Source organism: Gracilinanus agilis, chromosome 2 (assembly GCF_016433145.1).
Source record: "Gracilinanus agilis isolate LMUSP501 chromosome 2, AgileGrace, whole genome shotgun sequence".
Classification (NCBI taxonomy): Eukaryota; Metazoa; Chordata; class Mammalia; order Didelphimorphia; family Didelphidae; genus Gracilinanus; species Gracilinanus agilis.
Genome location: NC_058131.1, coordinates 301,297,478 through 301,314,797, shown reverse-complemented (window position 1 = coordinate 301,314,797; position 17,320 = coordinate 301,297,478). Strand labels below are relative to the sequence as shown.

Below are 17,320 nucleotides of genomic sequence, written 5' to 3'. Positions count from 1 at the left end.
GACATGATTTAGAGGCTAAATATTCAGCCCTCTGAACTTCAAAGATAAAGGGTATCTAACCATGAGAAATCAAGGTCAGCAGAAGGAATCAGGTGACTCAAACACAGAATAAGCAAGCCTAATCAACTCAACCAAGAAGTATAGTAGAGGCAGAGCCTTGGCACAAACCTCCTACTTCAGGAAAAAAAGTTGGAAAGATGACCAAAGAAATTATCAACCAGTATGAAAAACTACTGCAGATCGAGAAATCCCACAAAAAGTAACCTTGGAGAGTAATTTCATAATTAACTGTAAGCACCGACTCAAAGGAAATATGAATTTTCCAAAAGGACACCATGAATTTTTATAAGACATAATTCAAGAGATAAAATTAAATCTCTGGAGAGAAGAATTGGAAGGAAAATAGCTCAGAAGAGAATGTGGGAAAATTTACTCAAATAATGGATTCCTTGAAAGAACAGACAGAACAGAAATCAATGATTCCACAAGACAGCAAGAAAGAACAAAAATTTTTCAAAAACTGAAAATGTAGCATATCTGATATTAAAAATTAACTCATAAAATAGGTCAATAAAAAAGGGCAGATATTTTAAGAACCATCTGGCTTGCTGAGACCCATGTTTTATATATATATATATATACATGTATATATATATATATGTATGTATGTATGTATGTAAAAAGACTGGATGCTATATTTTTAAAATTTTTTAAAATCCATACACTATTTGAAAGGAACTCCCAAAGGAAAATTCCAAAGCCAAAATTGAAAGGTCACGCTTCAAAGAAAAAAGACTGCAAATGTCTATAAAGTAGGAATTACAATCAGAATAACTTAAGATCTGGCAGCTACATGACCCAGTGGATAAAGTGCTGAGTCTAGAAAGTTCAAAACTGACCTCAGACACTTATTAGTTCTGTGACCCTGTTTGACTCAATTTCCTCAGCAGTAAAATGAACTGGACAAGGAAATGGCAAACTGCTCTAGTACCTTTGCCAAGAAATTCCCAAATAAGGTCACAAAGAGTAGGACACAACTAAAGTGAAGTGAATGTCAACAGCAAAGGCAGCTTCCAGTGGAAAAGAAAGAAGATCTTGGAATACAATACTCTAAACCCCATATGGGTTTATACTTAAAAAAATAACATCCTACAAGAGGAAAAAAAAGACCATTAGTGGGATAGATTTTTTCAAGCATTTAATGTGCAAGTATAAGTGTCAAAATAAATCTAGAAAGGTAAATTTATTTGAAGACTTAAAAGGAACAGTATTATAATGTAATAAGAACATTTTAATAGGGAAAAGAAATGTGCCCTTCAAAGCCTAAATAACTTCAAAGGGTACTGAGGTAGTTAAATAAATGCAGAGGACCACATAGTAGACTGATTTTGTTTCAACTGGTTTATAAAAAAGGAGAAGAAAATTTGGTAAAAAGAGGAATACACTAGCTTAAAAAAAAGGAAAAAAGGAGTTATTATTTCTCATAATTTGGATATGGGAGATTATGCAAACAGAAGAATTCATGAGGGGAAGGGAATGGGCATTAAAGAAATTGTACTAATCCCGAAACTGACAAAGGAGAGATGAAGATAGAGAGAAATAATGTAAAAAAAATACATCAAACTTATCAAGGGAATAAGGAACAAAAAGGAAAAAGGGAGGGTATGTGTTAAATAGGAAATGGAAGAACACATTATGGTATAAATAGAATGGAATATTATACTATAAAAAATTATGAAAGAATTTCAGAGACTCTTTAGCATGAACTGATGCAGAATGAACAATTTATACAAGGACAACCATGGAAAGAAAAAACTGTGGGACGAATCAACTATGACCTCAGAGGACTTATGATGAAGCATGTTACCCACACCTGATGGGGTGATGGACATATTTGTGGACATGGCCTATGTGTGGATTTGTTTCACTTGACTATGCTTATTCAAAACAAGTTCTCTCAACCCCTTGGTTAGAGTATTTATAATTAGAGTAGTGGTTTGGAGGTGATGGAGGTTATCAGTGGTGAAGGAGAAAGGAAGGGAGAGAAAGAAAGAGAAACAGGGAAGGAAAGAGGGAAAAAAATTTTTTTAATGAACAGAATTTCAGAAGGAAACACAAGCAAGCAGGAAAGTTTTGAAAGTAACATAGAAAATGTATCATGTATTTGAAAAAAAACCAAGTAGTATAAAATGGAAATTCAGCTTCATACAAAATCATCTTTTTGTGCTTTGCTATGAATATGGAAATGCTCGATTCTTTTAGTGTTTGAGATGAGAATACATTTTAAAAGTGGATTTCTATGTGAGAAATAATGTATTATGATTCAGAACTGAATCACTCCAAAATAAACATAATTTTGGTACTCTAAAATTAGCTGTAATTACTAATTTACTAATTTCTTTTTTTTTTTTTTTTCAAGGCAATGGGGGTCAAGTGACTTGCTCAGGATCACACAGCTGGGAAGTGTCTGAGGCCGGCTTTGAACCCAGGACCTCCCGTCTCTAGGCCTGACTCTCAATCCGAGCTACCCAGCTGCCCCCCTGTAATTACTAATTTCTTGATGTATCTTGCTTCATAAACCTTGGTGTTTCTCCACCTTGGTAGCAGAGGTTTAACGGCAAAAAAATTGGTAAGGTAATCAAACGAAAGTATTTATGCTCTTTCTAGTACTGGCCATATTGGGCATCTAGGTGACTTGGTGAGTCAGGAAGACTCATTTTCTTGAGTTCAAATTCAGTCTCAGAAACTTACTAGCTGTGTGACTCTAGGTTAGTTGCTTAATCTTGTTTTCCTTAGTTCTTCATCAGTAAAATGAGCTGGAGAAAGAAATTGCAAACCACTCCAATATCTCTGCCACAAAAACCCCAAATGGGTTAACAAAGAATGGACACTACTGAAAAATGACTGAACAACATTACTGGCCATACATAAAATTATGGTTGCCTAAGTACAAGGGGAAAAAAAAGAAGATATAAAAGCTATAGTATAAAACTTTAACTTTTCACTTTGCTACTAACATTCCTAACTTTCAGTTATTCTTTTACATGAAAGAACAATTGGCAAACATGAATTAAAATATGGCTAGACTTGATTTTTAAAATGTAGGCTTAAGCATAAGTGTTATGGTAAATGAATGAATAACTCTGTGGGTTAACTAAGAGAATAACAAAACCAGTGACAAACAACTCCAGGGTGGTTTGGTAAAGAGAGAAATGGGAATGGAAGAGAGAGGGAAACCACCAGGAGAAGCTGCTAGGGTTATCTCAGTGGATTCTTGTTGTCAAAATGCCAGGTTTGTTTGGGAAAGGAGAACAAGGAAGGTCTGTATAAAAGAGTTTGAAAAACAAATTAGAATAGGGAGTGAAGGGAAATAGGGGAAAAAATGCCACTTAAGTCTAAAGGTAACTGTCAGGGAATGGAGGGATGGTGATGACTACTCTGAACACTAAGTCTACCAGCAGATTGCCTATGGCAAGAGCTGGCTTGCCAGGGGTAAGGGTATCTTCACAAAACTGTCCTTGGCTGATCTCTAGATGTCTCTGGTCCCAGGAAATTCTGGTTATACAGCAATATATAATCCAAGTGGGAAGTCGGGGAGATATATTAATCTGTGTGTCCACCAGCACAGATAAAAATTCTGTCTCAACCTGCAACTTCACTGTTCTTGATTGAAGATCTTGTATTCGGGTCCAAGGAACACTTCCAAAGTATTGAGATCCCAAACCCCCTGCCAAATACTGCCAACTCCAGAGACACTGTGTGCAAGTCCCCTCGGTGGCAGGATTCCAAGTTTGGAATTCCAAGCTCTTGCCAGGTTACCAGATCTGCTCTCTGCTAACTAAAATCTTTAATCTATATTTTCTCTATAACATAAGGAACAGATAAGTTGGATAATAATTCTATTTCAAACATTTAAGTGAAAAGCATGTTTTTTGGGAAATATGAAACTGGATAAATTTGAATCAAAGTAGAAAACTAGATGAAATGAGCACAAGAAGCAAAAGGACTTAGTGACACAACTAGGAAGCTATTCAAGATACAGGCTAAATGTAAAATTTGAATAGAACTATTAAAGATAGTGTTACTTTAAAAATCCCTGCTATTTTTCTAAAAACCCTTATCTTGCTAGAATCAATACTGTGTATTGGTAACAAGGTAGAAGAATGTTAAGGGCTAGTCAATGGGAGGTAAGTGATTTGCCCAAGGTCACAGAGCTGAGAAATGCCTGAGGTAAGATTTGACCCCAGGACTTTCCATCTCTAGGTCTGTCTCTCAATCTACTAAGCCACTTAGCTGCCTCCAAACCCATCTGTATTCATTTGATATAGCGATTACATACAAATCCATAAATTTCTTGGCATGTAAGATCTATTTTTGAGGTATCTATCTACAAAATCTGTCAAAGTTTTAGTCTTCTATTAAAAAAAAAAAAAAAAAAAGTAAAGGGGGCAGCTGAGTAACTCAGTGGAATGAGAGTCAGGCCTAGTGACCAGAGATCCTAGGTTCAAATCTGGCCTCGGCCACTTTTCAGCTGTGTGACCCTGGGCAAGTCACTTGACCCCCATGCCTACCCTTACCACTCTTCTGCCTTGGAGCCAATATACAGTATTGACTCCAAGACGGAAGGTAAGGTTTAAAAAAAAAATGTAAATTCATGAAGAAGGGTACAAAATGTTTATTTAAAGCAGGAGTTCTTACACTGGGATCTATGTAAGAACGTTCTTCATCTCTTTCATTTTTCTCCTTAATCTCTTTACTACAGATTTTTATGACACTACTCTTTCCTTGGGCTACACTGAGAATGTTGATGGCTAGAGAGTCTGATACTTCTGCTCTAGACTATTTCACTCGGTGATTTAGCTTTTAGGGATTCTTTTGAGATATCCAACTATTTTATATTTACTATTTCTTCCTAGAAATTGAATTTTTCCTTTAAGCATTTAGATGCTATGCCACTCAGTGCATAAGCATTACTATCATTCAATGTTTATGGTGTCTTTAAGCATAATGTTGTTTCCATAATTGATTTTAACCAAGTCTATTTTTATTATTGTCTTGTCTAAAAAAAAAATCACCATTGACACTACCAGATTTTTTTAAACATAAGATTTTCACCCTAACTTATTAATTTAATTATACATTAATTGATTTCATGCCTTTTTAATAGAGATTTAATTCTGCTTTCTTATCCATGAGTTCACCCCATGCATATCTACTTATAATTGTTAATTATGTATTCCCATCCAACCATTGTGGAAGTCAATTTGGAATTATGCCCAAAGGGTTTTTAAAGATTGCATGTCCTTTGATCCAGGTATACTGCTACTGGGTTTATGCCCCAAAGAGATTTTTTAAAAAAGTTTATACAAAAATATTTGTAGCTGCACTTGTGGTAGCAAAAAATTGGAAAACGAGGGGGTGTACCTCGACTGGGGAATGGCTAAACAAATTGTGTTACGTGATAGTGATGGAATACTACTGTGCTAAAAGGAATGATGAACTGCCTAATTTCTATATGAACTGGAAAGACCTTCATGAACTGATGCAGAGTGAAATGACCAGAACCAAGAGAATGTTGTACACAGTACCTGAAACACTGTGGCATTATCAAATGTAATAGATTCTGCTACTAATAGCAAGGCAAAGATCAAGAACAACTAGTGGAACTTATTAAAAAAAGAATGCTATCCACATCAAGAGAAAGAACTCTGGGAATAGAAACACAGAAGAACAACATATGATTTATCTCTTGGTTATATGGGTATATGATTTGGGGTTGTGGTTTTTTAAAGATTACTATATTACAAATATGAATAATATGGAAATAGGTTTTGAATAATAAGACATGTATAAACCAGTGGAATTGTTAGCTCCAGGATGGGGGAGGGGAAAGGAGAGAGAACATGAATCATGTAACCATGGGAAAATATGTTTCAAATAAATTAAATAATAATGTGAAATTTTAAAAGATTATGTATTTCCATTTTTCTTATCCTTTTCCACTTTTCCATCTCTTGTGCTTTTTGCCCTCTTCTTTATAAAGAAGTAGAAACTGGGAAAGGAGTTTGTTCTACCTGTTCTACTTCTTATGAAGATAAAATGGAATGCCAAACAAATCTATGACTGATGAGATATTGAGACATAATTTTATTATTGTATATAATTATGTAATATAATATTATATATATATAGAAATAATATAAAATTATTCTGAGTAGCAGAATTGAAATCCAAAAAACTAAACAATGGTCCTAGATTAATAAAATGAATTTAAAAGGTATAAACATAAAATGCTGCATTCTAAATGGAAATACTAAATGGAAAAAATAAATACTACACATGTAAGACAGGGAGCTAGAAAATAACTTCTATTAAGAAGATTTACTGGGGGCAGCTGGGTAGCTCAGTGGATTGGGAGTCAGGCCTAGAGACAGGAGGTCCTAGGTTCAAATCTATCTAGGCCTGACCAGGGAGCAGAGATGAGGGTGTTGAGAGGGTTTTGTTGGCTGGTTTGTTTTTAAACCTTTATCTTCTGTCTCAGAATCAATACTATGTGGGGCAGCTGGGTAGCTCAGTGGAGTGAGAGTCAGGCCTAGAGACAGGAGGTCCTAGGTTCAAATCTGGCCTCAGACACTTCCCAGCTGTATGACCCTGGGCAAGTCACTTGACCCCCATTGCCTACCCTTACCACTCTTCTGCTTTGGAACTAATACACAGTATTGACTCCAAGACAGAAGGTAAGGATTAAAATATAAATATATATACATATATATATATATATAAAAAAGAAGATTTACTTTTTAGTGGACTACAAGCTAAGTGAGTCCAATAGCATGATTTGGCTGTCCAGAAAGTTAAGTTAATTTTGAGCCATTCCCCATCCTCAAAGACAGGTTTTTACAATATTTTATGATTCTAGGTATTAAAGATACTGGAATTGGTAAGAATATTCCATATGTGGAATATTATGTTTAAAGGTGAGCAATACATTTTAAAAGGGGAATTGACAAATGAGAGTTAAGTCTAAGAAGATGACCTGGATAGTAATGGTAACATGTTACATAAGGAATGATTGAAGAAATTGAGGATACAGAGACTGGGAAGACTTGGAAGACAACCTGTAGCCTTTTACTTGGAAACTTGGAAATCTTAAATTTTGTTGAATGCCCATACTTTCCCCTGGAAGTATATATATAATAAGCCAATGATCTCTCAAGACAACAAGAACAAATAAAACAAAGACAAAAGACTGATAAAATAGAAGGAAACATGAAATATCTCAATGAGAAAGGGACAGACCAAGAAAACCAGTCTAGAAGAGACAATTTGAGAATCATTGGTCTTCCAGAAAAAGCAGAAATTAATAGAAACTTGGGCTCCATACTTAAAGAAATTATTCAGCAAAACTGCCCTGAAGTCCTACAACAAGAGGGCAATATAGACATTGAAAGGATCCATAGATCACCCTCTACACTGGACCCAGAAAAGTCAACACCTAGGAATATAACAGCCAAATTCAAGAGCTTTCAAGTAAGTGGCCTTCAGCCACGGATCAACTACCCATCGAAACTGACTATATACTTCCAGGGGAAAGTATGGGCATTCAACAAAATTGAAGATTTCCAAATTTTTGCACAAGAGACCAGGACTAAATGGAAAGTTTAATACCCAACCACAAAAATCAAGAGAAACATGAAAAGGTAAATAAGAAACAGAGGGAAAAGAAAGAAAACTCATAATTTTTTAAATTTGACTCTTTAAGGGCTTAAATAAGATCTAATTATCTGCATTACTATGTGGAGAAATGCTATGTATAATTCTCTGTAGTGAACTCTATTCACTATTATAATATTCACTATTATAGCAACCAGAAGAATAACCCATAGGGAGAGGACAGGATACTAAATGGTCTAAGATGACATGGGGGGTGGGAAAGAGGGGAGGGAATAGTAGGGGACACTAAGAAAAATCTGAGTAAATAAGAAATATAGGATATTCTATTACACACAAAGAGGGCATGGGAAGGGGAGGGGATAAATACTATTATAAGAAGGAGAGGAAGAGAGCATTAAGAGGTAATATTTAAACCTTACTCTCAGTGTCATCAACCTGGAGAGGGAAGAGTAGCTTTATTATACATTCAGATAAAAAAACTATCTAACCCTACTGAGAAAGTCAGAAGAGATAAACCAAAGGGAGCAGGGGAGTGGGGAGGTCAAAAAAGGGAGGGGAGAAGAAGGGGGAGGGAATTCATTAGGCCTTTAAAAAACAAAAAGAGGGGAATAACAAGGGAGGGGGCAGAAAGGGAAGTCAATCAAGGGAGGGGATAAGGGATACCAGCTCAAAGCAAACCACTGGTTTAAAAGAAAAAAAAAGAAGAAGGGGTGGGTCAAGGGAAGGATACAAAAATGTCAGTGAATGCACAACTGATAATTGTAACTCTGAATGTGAATGGGATGAACTCCCTCATAAAACAAAAGCAAAAATAGCAGAGTGGATCAGAAACCAAAATCCTACCATATGTTGTTTACAAGAAACATGTATGAGACGGGTGGACATACACAAGTCTAAGGTTAAGGGCTTGAGCAAAATTTTGGGGGCATCAAATGAGAAAAAGGCAGGAGTGGCTATTATGATTTCTGACAAAGCCAAAGTAAAAATAGATATGATTAAAAAAGACAGGGAAGGTCATTACATCCTGATTAAAGGCAGTATAAACAATGAGGAAATAATACTGCTCAATATATATGCACCAAGTGGTATAGCATCCAAATTCATAAAGGAGAAACTGGCAGAGCTCAAGAAGGAAATAGATAGTGAAACCATAATAGTGGGAGATCTAAATATTCCTCTTTCAGATCTAGATAAATCAAACCAAAAAATAAATAAGAAAGAGGTAAGAGGGGTGAATGAAGTCCTAGAAAAATTAGATTTAATTGATATGTGGAGAAAAATAAATAGGGACAAAAAGGAATAACCTTTTCAGCTGCACATGGTACATTCACAAAGATTGACCATGTAATAGGACATAGAATCATTGCAAACAAATGCAAAAGAGCAGATATAATAAATGTAACCTTCTCAGATCATAATGCAATAAAAATAATAATTAGTTAGGGCACCTGGACAGGAAAATCAAAAACTAATTGGAAATTAAATTTTATGATTCTCCAAACCAATTTGTCAAAGAAGAAATCATAGAAACAATCAATAATTTCATTGAAGAGAATGACAATGATGAGACATCCTACCAAACTCTGTGGGATGCAGCCAAGGCAGTACTCAGGGGGAAATTTATATCCTTGAGTGCATATATTAACAAATTAAGGAGGGCAGAGATTAATGAATTATGCCCAAAGAGCTTTAAAAGACTGCCTATTGGGGCAGTTGGGTAGCTCAGTGGACTGAGATTCAGGCCTAGAGACGGGAGGTCCTAGGTTCAAATCTGGCCTCAGACACTTCCCAGCTGTGTGACCCTGGGCAAGTCACTTGACCCCCATTGCCCACCCTTACCACTCTTCCACCTAGAAGCCAATACACAGAAGTTAAGGGTTTAAAAAAAAAAACAACCTAAAAAAAAAAAAAAAAAAAAAAGACTGCCTATCCTTTGATCCAGCCATACCACTGCTGGGTTTGTACCCCAAAGAGATAATAGAGAAAAAGACTTGTACAAAAATAGTTATAGCCACACTCTTTGTGGTGGCAAAAGTATAGAAAATGAAGGGATGTCCTTCGACTGGGGAATGGCTAAACAAACTGTGGAATCTGTTGGTGATGGAACACTACTCTGCAAGAAATAATGAACTGGAGGAATTCCATGTTAACTGGAATAACCTCCAGGAATTGATGCAGAGTGAAAGGAGCAGAACCAGGAGACCATTGTACAAAGAGACTGATATATTATGGTACAATGGAATGTAACGGACTTTTCTACTAGCAGCAATGCAATAATCCAAAACATTTCTGAGGAACTTATGAGAAAGAACGCTACCCACATTGTAAGAGGGGAAACTAGATATTTAAGGTATGGTCACCAGAAATCAGATTAACACGATTTCAAATTAAAAATAGACCCAAGTCAGGATGACTTTTATGGATGACTTTTATTAGGAAGGTTGAAGGTAGGGAAATTCAGAGAGAGAAACTCTGGCCTGGACCAGAGGTCCAGACCAGATAAGAATTTAGAGGTCCCAGCAAAGGAGCACAGAGGTTAATTAAACAAGGCATCTAGCCACAAGGCTTTTTACAATTAGAGAGGCAAGAGAAGCCTCCTTGAGGCTAGCTAGAGCCTCCAGAAACGCAGAAGGAGGAGAAAGGAAGTCAGCCTAACTTACCCACATAACAATTCAGAGGGAAGCAGTCTGAGGTCTCACCAGAGATCCTTCAACACCAAGTTCAAAGCACCAACTCCACAGGAAGTTACCATCATATTTAAAAGATAGCATCTTTCATCACTTCCTGCATCCACCTCCAATTCCAAGTGGACAAATGGCAGCCTCAACACTGTTTTGGACTGCCCAAAGGGCAGTCCCTTGTTTTTTATTTTTTTACTTGGGTAACTGATCTTCCCCTCCTCACTTAATTCTAAGTTGGGTGGGGTGACATTATTTCTGATGGCTAGAGTCTAACAATGAATGAGGATGAGCTAATTCCATTTACAACATCCAGAAAAAGAACTGTGAGAGCAGAAACACAGAAGTAAAACAACTGCTTGACCACATGGGTGGATGGGATATGACTGAGGATGCAGACTCTAAACGATCATCCTAGTGCAAATATCAATAATATGGAAATGGGTCTTGATCAATGACACATGTAAAACCCAGTGGAATTGAGCATTAGCTATGGGAGAAGGGTGGGAGGAGGGGAGGGAAAGAATATGAATCATGTAACCATGGAAATTTTTTCATAATTAAGCAATAAAATAAAAATTATAGAGAACTATAATCTCAATACTCTAAAAAGGCACAAATATTCAGAGGTTCCTGGATGCATGCATCAATTCAGTTCTGTAGAAAGCGAAGGCAAGTTTCTCAATCTGGAAATTAAAATTCAGAAGTCCCAAAAGGAGGCACAGGATTTGAACAGGAAGGGTCCAGTGTGCTAGAGATACTTAAAGAGAACAGCAAAGGGCATACAATCAATGGTAACTGGCCATATAGCCATTATACCAGGCCTGGCCCCAGATGCCTGCTTAAAGCAAGATACAAAAAGTTAACTTCAACTAAGTGACAGAAGACCAATCTGGAGAGAAATGAGGAAGAGTTTTGGGGGTCAAGAGGATGAAGAAGCCAGCTCTAAGCTAGGTACAGAAGGAGTTGAAGCTCAGGAGAAAAATCTTGAGGTCAGGTAAGAGTTTTCTCTTTTAGCCTATGAGAGAATACACCGAAGTACAAGGGTTAAAAAAAAAAATCATATTAGGAGGGCACTGATAATCAGGATGAGTTGGACTACAAGGCCTCTTAAGTTCCCTCCAAATTTATTTTTCTGTGCTTTTCAGTATTTCATCAAATATCTCTCAATGCAATGTACATGCTAGACTCCAAGGGAGAAAAAAAGAAAAATAAAACAGATTCAAGATAAAATCTATTATAGAAAACAAGATACGTACACACATAAAAATAAAACAAAAGAAATGGATGAGAGATGCAAAGAAATTTTCAAAAGGGGAAAGCAGATGAGTAATTTGGGGGGCCAGACCCTCAATAATTAGAGAAGTGGAATAGTTGGCATACAAATTTTTAGTGGGAACTTGAAGAAGGAGTAGTATTTTTAGTTACAGGCAGAAAGGAGAGCCCCCTGGGAATAGAGAACTGAAGGTACAGGCAAAATGTTGGGAGAAACTGGGGCTATTTTATGAAATGGTGAGTATTTCAGTGAGTCTAAAGCAAGAACACATGGAAAGGGAAGAATATGGGGCTAAAAAAGGGCCAATTGGAACTAGGTAAGAAGGCTACTGAATACCAGGCTAAAGGGTACCTACTTTAATGGTAGCCATAAGAAGGAGTTTGGTTTCAAGAAGGAACTGGGCTTCAAGAAGAGAGTCGGCTTTAGGAAGAAAGTTGGCCTCAGGAGTCACCTTCAGCTTGAGTCATTATCTTGACCTGCCTCTTTGAGGGAACTTGGGTGAGTGGATAGCTGGCTTTCCCTTCCTGTTTTCTGGAGAGAGTTTAATTCTGGTTGAAAGTCAATAAGTACTGGCTGAATACAGCACCAGAGCAATATTTAGTTAGATAGGCTAATGTCTTCTCTACCCTTCTGTATTTCTCTGCTTTCACTCTTTCTACCTCTTTTGTAAATAAAAGCTATTAAAGTCATTTCGACTTTGAGCAATAATACTTTTGAATCAGCGACCATCATTATTATTTATAATTTTCATTTATTTTAGTCAAAACATTAAAATTTAATTCTTACACCACCATGAAAGGGGAAATGACATGGTTAGGTCTATGCCCTAAAAAGGTGAAATTTAGGACTAGTCATAAAAGATATACCAGATCATCTCATGGTCACACACACAAAAATTATATTAGATTCCCTAGTAGTTTTCTAATTAGAAGCTAGGCTAGAGTAGTGGCAGTAGGAATGAAAAGGATGAAATGTACACAAGGATGGAAAGAAGACTAAAGTTTATCTGACAAGGTTTGTAAACAAAATGAATGTTGGGGATTAGGGAGAGATGGAACCAAAGAAGACATAGAGGTTCTGAGACAAAAACAGGGAAGACAAGTAGAGTAAAAATAATGACAAGAGTAAAAATAATGACACTAAATTTGAGAAGCCAACGAGATATTTTGATAGAATGTCTAACAGGAAATTTTTTGTCGTTCAGTCATTCCAGTCCTATTTGGTTCTTTGTGATCCTATTTGGGGTTTTCTTAGCAAAGATAATGGAGTAGTTTGCTATTTCATTCTCCAGATCATTTTACAGATGAGGAAACTGAAGTGAAGAGGTGAAGTGACTTGCCCAGAGACATAGCTAATGTCCAGGATCACATTTGAACTCAGCAATTTGAGTCTTTCTGATTCAAAGGCCCAGACTCTATCCACTATACCATGTAGCTACATGTGTTTACAATTGAGGCTAAAAGTCACAGAACTGAAAGTTACATTTTTCTATGTTACTCATTTTGGTAAGTAATAAAATAAGCTAGTTTACCCCTCATCCCCACCACAGCAAATTTAAAGAACAAAAATAACAAATTTAGTTCAGAGTAATCATTTGAAAACTTTGACAATTAAAATTTAATTTTCTTATGTTTAAATTTAATTTCTTAAATTTTTATTATCTTAATTTAAAATATAGAATAATACTTCTTTATGATATTAAAGTATATAATTGGCTGGGAGAGAGAGAAGCTAAAACTTGTACAAGCAAAGACAACAGAAAGGGTTTAAGTAGCAAAAATATAAATATCTTGCTAATATACACAAAAGATATACAAAAAGGTATGTAAGAGGGGCAGCTGGGTAGCTCAGTGGAGTGAGAGTCAGGCCTAGAGACAGGAGGTCCTAGGTTCAAACCCGGCCTCAGCCACTTCCCAGCTATGTGACCCTGGGCAAGTCACTTGACCCCCATTGCCCACCCTTACCAATCTTCCACCTATGAGACAATACACCGAAGTACAAGGGTTTAAAAAAAAATAACTACATTTCAACATAAAAAAAAGGTATGTCCAAATTCAGGAAATATCTACTATATTTATTAATGAGTCACAATGAGCACGTTTAATGATGGTGAAAAAAGACCAGTGTCTTTCATTTGTGCAAATGCTTTAGATGCAAATAAGATGAAATCTAATAATACACTGAAACATCTTGAAAATGTGCATGCAAATGTTGTAGACAAATTTTTTCCAGAAAATATGAGATGCATAAGTAAAAAGTTTCAAAATAATTTTTTAAAGAGTACTTTAAAAAAAACAAACCCAAGTATATGACCTCAAAAAGGACAATTTGCAATCAATAAGGTTGCTTACAAAACTTATAGGTGTAAAAGTTCTGAAACTGTTTCACCTTATACATAAAGCCTTTTCTAATTTCTGTTAGTGCCCTCCCTCCAAAAACTACCCTGTATTTATTCTTCAGGAACTTACAGAGGATGTCTCAAAAATTTAAATTCAGTTTTAAACTTTAACAACTTCAGACCTACTTATTGGAAACTTTAAAAAATTATTTGAACGTTAAAACTTTAAATTTCTTACATCTAACAAAGTTTAGGGAACTGTAAATAATGCATTTTAAGTTTGAATTTAATTTCCTAGATGATACTTTCTCAAACTTGTGGACTGGTAGAGGAAGTCCTCTTGATAGTTACTTTGGTCATGCCAGCTATCTCTACCAGACTTTTTCTCATAGAGGTCATGACAAAACTATCACATATGCATCAAAATTTTCTCTACTTGATCTTAAAGCTCAGATTATACACATGATCCGTTCAGTCACTAAAAATATGAAGTTTTTAAAACAATGGTGAATTTCAATAGGAAACTACATTTATATAAATAATTAAAACTTTCAAAAACTGTTTTTGGAAGTTTGTAGCATTTCTACTTCTTAAATTATTAAAGCTTATAACAACACTAAAACTTTCAAGATTCCTTGTATATGTACACATTGTTAACTTCAAAATTATTTAAGTTCTCTGAAAGTGGGGATTGTTCTATTTTTGTCTTGGTATTTCTAGTGCTTACCAATGAAACAAATTTTCATACACTCCATTGATCCTTACACTGGGGCCCTGGAATAATACAAAAGGCCCCAGGTTCCTGTATATTAAGGGAAAATTGCTGCGTATTACTGTCTGGGATCTGGGTAAGAGATTCTATCCTGTCTGCCACTTTTTACATTTCCTTTGTTCTTAGGATTCCCCAGGAATAATGGGCTCCTTTCACAGATTCTGACTAATTGAAAAGTTTTACAATGATTCTGTTCTAGCATATGTGACCAACCCTCACCTGTCTACCCTCTGGGGACCAGGAAGGGTGGATAGTTTGATGGACCACCTCTTAATTAGCTGTTTACCAATTAGAAGTCTTGAGATGTGCAAGGGAGTAGCTGAATAATGAGCTCCTAAAACTATTGAGCTGCCTGACCAAGCTTGAGGGTCTCTGGTCACTGAGAGAGGGTCATTGGACCTATTACTTTATCAGTTATGATGCCAGCCTAACCAATAAATTGATATAATCAATAAACTGATATTCTTATCCAGAAATTGGTCTCTCCAGATAATCTTAATTGTAACAGTACTTAAAAATGTTTGCTGGGGGGTAGGGGGCAGTTAGAATGCTCAGTGGATTGAAAGCCAGGCCGAGATGGGGAGGTCCTAGTTTCAAAATCTGGCCTCAGACACTTCCTATCTGTGTGACCCTGAGCAAGTCAGTTAAACCTTCATTGTGTAGCTATTACCACTCTTCTGCCTTAGAATCAATATATACATAATACTGATTCTAAGGTTCATTCTTATATTCTACAGAAGGTAAGGGTTTTTAAAAAAAGTTGGAGGTTTCACAGATATGCTTGGAGGATCATATGCAAAACAGTCTTGAATGATTCCTCTTACAAGATCTGAGAGAATAAGAACTGCCATTTGTCTGAAGACTTTTGTAACCAATTTTGAATTGCAAGTGGATGAAGCAAACAGAAGATACATGTTTGATCATGCAAGCACAATATGCTATTGAAACTGCTGGGGAAGATGTTACTTTTTAAGCCTCTTTAAACATTTTTTAAATTTCATTAAATATTTCCTAATTACATATAAAAAAAGTTTAATTATTTTTTAAAATCTTTATTCTAAATTAATTAAGTAAGCTTAATTTAAAAAAACACACAAAAAATCTTGAGTTCCAAATTCTCTCCCTCCCTCTGTAAGAGGGTTGTATAGGGGATGGGACCAGATGGTTAGGATAGAGCCAGTTTCAGAAGATTAACTGTGGTTTGGGAAGGCCAACAGAGTCTAGTCCTGAGATAACAAACACAGACCACTCAAACAGTAAATAAAAGGTAATTTAATTGAAAGGGAAAGGTTTGAAGGAATTTGGATGACCCTGATACTAATTTCAACTACCTAAAACCCCCCAGATCTAAATGTCCTGTAGCCAGGAATCTTCAGAGAGTTTGAGCTACACTAATCCTCACCTCACTGACCAAAAGAAACCAGTCCCTAATCTAAATAAGTCTGCACTAAACCAAACCCACTTAGATGGTGTTGGTCTGTGGCAAACTTGACAGGGCCCAGGGAGAGGTCCTGGATCCAAAAGAACCCAGACCTGATCTTACAGACAGATGCCAGATGGTTCAGGATCACCAGGAAACACAGTAGATAACAGCAGGGCAGGATAGGGAATCAGGGTAGTATAGGATAGTAAGTATTGGCCACTAAGGAAAAGCAGCCAGGCTCTCCAGGTCAAACCAGAAAAAGACACCTCAAACCTCAGTTAACTGTCTGATCCCTACTTTCAACATTCTAGAATTCTCTCCCTCTTGGTCTCATGCCTCTGCAAATTTGCTCTAACCCTCTCTTCCTTATAACACCTCTAATTCCTGCTATCTCCTTGAGAACGCAAGCAATTTGATATGAATTATATGTGATATAATACAAAACATTTCTATATTATTGTTTTTTGCAGAGAAGTATCTGAGGCCACATTTGAACCCAGGACCTTCCATCTCTAGGCCTGGCTCTCAATCCACTGAGCCACTTACATGTACCCTAAATGCTTCACTGATAACCATTTTGATAGAAAAATGAGTACTCAAACCTATTAAAAAAGTGCATCAAAAGGAGTAAAAAGAGCACAGTGCATCTCTATAAAAACAAAAATAAAAATAATTTGCATTTATATATGGTGCTTTAAGGTTTTCAAAACACTTTACAAATATTTTCTCATTTTATCATCACAACAACTCTGAGAAGTAGGTGCAATTATTTCCCTCATTTTACAGATGAAGAAAAATGAGACAAGTTAACTAACTTGCCCAGGGTTACACAGTTGAAATTTGAACTCAAGTCTTCCTGACTCTATTTACAATGCCACCTATTTCTGTTGCTATTTATTATTGCAAAATGTGCTAACTTTCTTGTACCAAAGTATTTTGAAGGGTTGTTTAAGCTAAAAGAATAAACTGCTATCTTTGTGGTGATCAAGATAAAGTAAATTAATTTTATTACAAAAAAGATATCCTAAAATGTGATTTGTACTGTTGAAAAATAGGATCCATTAAATAAATTGATGCAAGGTCCTTCAATCCAAACTCTGATACAGAAAAATAAAGTGGCTACATTTATGAAAAAGCCAGTTACTGATATACATATTCA

At 36.0% G+C, this 17,320-nt stretch overlaps 1 protein-coding gene across 1 annotated transcript in view; it reads right to left on the bottom strand.

The window, feature by feature from the left end:
* The window catches only part of N4BP1 (NEDD4 binding protein 1), a 79,066-nt gene that overhangs the window by 26,253 nt on the left and 35,493 nt on the right, over positions 1-17,320 (bottom strand). The gene's annotated exons all lie outside the window — the stretch shown is intronic.